The following is a 2,310-nucleotide window of genomic DNA, read 5'->3' on the forward strand; positions in this document are numbered from 1 at the left end:
GCCCCATTAATGACTCCATCTTGTTTCCCTCTCTTATACTCTGTTTGTGTGTGTTTGTGTCCAGGTGGTGGCCGCCTTGTTCAGTGGACCATGCCTCTCCAGCTGTCTCCCTCACTGTATGGGCTAACCCTGACTGACATGGACCCGGCCCAGAGGCTAAGCACACGGCACAGTGGGTTCAAACGCGCCTGCTTCTGCATGCACGCACTGCGACAGATGCACAGTGGTTGGTTGTGGCAATGACAGCTTGATCTAATCCGACCCCAGCGTCAGATCCCTGGTTTAGGGTGTGCTGGGTGTGTGTGCCACAGTGGCTGAATGATGAGGTGAGCTCCATCACCTGCCTCCCAGTCAGCCTCCTGTGAGACAGAGGATGAATGTCCATATATTCCTTTATGAGGACAGACACATTACTTTCATTTGTTTTAAACTCATCCAAACAAAATCCTTCCCCTTAACGTCCTAATTTCTAAATAGGTGTCCTGCAAAGTCAAACAAAGACTAATGCCTCTGATTATCTCACCTAAAAGCCATCCTTCTCTTTCTGCGTCCTCTTTTTATTTGTCAATGTCGGAAAGGAATTCCCGTCTCAGCAGAATGACTGTGGGGCCCCTGGCCTCTAAGACTATTTATTAGACAAACAGAACAGTTTAAATATGAAGGAACAACACTGGGAACCTCCTCAAGGTCAGCTCTACATACTTTAGTTCTGGACCGGTGGATGGATAACACTTGGAAAGAACATAACGAGAAACACATTTTTCAAATACTCCTACTTTCCCTTATTTTCAGTGAAGGAATTCGATACTTACAATTAGGGATGCACGATATTGGGATTTTGGCTGATACCGATAGGGGGCCGATGATATCGTGCATCCCTACTTACAATAGACTGTTAGATCCCTGCTGTCTTTGCTAAAGGAAATATGAACCATAATCAGACTAATATTTAGTAAGTTACGCAGTAGAATATTCTAATGAAGACTGGAGATACCGCCTGGCTAATTTTTAATTAACTTCATTTCGAAATAAATCTGTTTGCTCTGTTTAAAACAAAGAACACATTACATTTACACTAAATTAAGTTTTACATTATTAAGTCTTCCTTTTAGGTTCTAAACCTTTTTAAATCTTTTCCAAGCTGCAGAAGACGAGAGAATTTCCTCCGTTGGATTCTAGAGCACTTTGTGAATAAAGAGAAGTTGATTGTTGATAACGTCTGCAGGATGTTCAGGTTCTGCAGCAGATTATTTCATTCAAATCATAACCCCTCCACCTCCGTGCATGATGTGGATATGAGGTGGACATCAGATTCATACAGTCTAGCTGCAAGCTCAAGTTGAGCTACCTTATTTTTTATTTTTTTTAAGAGAAAAACGGTCCTTTCTGAAATCGTGTTCAGAGTTTTTCTAAATGTTATAAAAACATTTCCGTCTGAGTAGTGAGTTGCAAATTAGAAATTTCTCGGAGAATCTTACAGTCTGACCTTGGGTCGGGTAATATGACTTAAAAATCTCCAATTTATTCCTATCAAATCCAATGAATACATTTTTTTCCTCACTATAAAAATGACAAAATGTATTGCTTTCTAAAACTAGCTTTCAAAATTCAATCGATTCCTCAGGGAGGAGACCTTAATTTAAAAGTCAACAAAATTGTGGCTGTGAAACATGCTTGTTAAATAATCATGTACCAGCAGCAAACAATAACATATAATGTTTGCAGCTGTAGTATCGCACAGGGAGAAAATTCATCAGCTATTATTTAACATCTAAAAACATAAGGTGGTGAGCTGATGTGACTCTGAGCTCTGGAAGCTCCAGAAGAGGAATGGTGGAAAAAAGAAATCTAGATTTTCCAGAAAGAAATCTTCATAAAAAATTTAAATAAACTTAAATTAATCACAAAAACGAATAACCACTCATCCCTATTTAGTCTCTGGAATGACTTAGACCGCCGTGTGTGCTTCTGAGGACTCATAAATATCTTTAAGGTTTTTAACTCCCTTACTGCTGATTAATGATGCTCAACTAATTTGAGGTTGTCTGTTTGATTAAAAAAATATATAATATGGTGGGTATTTTTGTAGAATCAAAATTAAATTTCCCCTTTACATTTTTTTAGTTTTATATAGCTGGAAAATTCAAAACATCTATAAGCAGATCTGTTTCTATTATTAAAGATGGGTAAATCCGTTTCCTTCTGGTATCGTGTGGATAAACCTCAGTACACCAAGTTTTACCTTCAACATATGCGCCTGTCATACATGAGTCTTATCTTATCTTATATATATATCTTATATTATCTTAT

The 2,310-nt window shown here is 38.2% G+C and overlaps 1 protein-coding gene across 3 annotated transcripts in view; it reads right to left on the reverse strand.

The window, feature by feature from the left end:
- fam184a (family with sequence similarity 184 member A) overlaps positions 1-2,310 on the reverse strand; it is a 278,742-nt gene that overhangs the window by 241,040 nt on the left and 35,392 nt on the right. The window lies entirely within an intron of this gene.

Source organism: Cyprinodon variegatus, unplaced genomic scaffold, assembly GCF_000732505.1.
Source record: "Cyprinodon variegatus isolate N-32 unplaced genomic scaffold, C_variegatus-1.0 Scaffold76, whole genome shotgun sequence".
Lineage (NCBI taxonomy): Eukaryota > Metazoa > Chordata > Actinopteri > Cyprinodontiformes > Cyprinodontidae > Cyprinodon > Cyprinodon variegatus.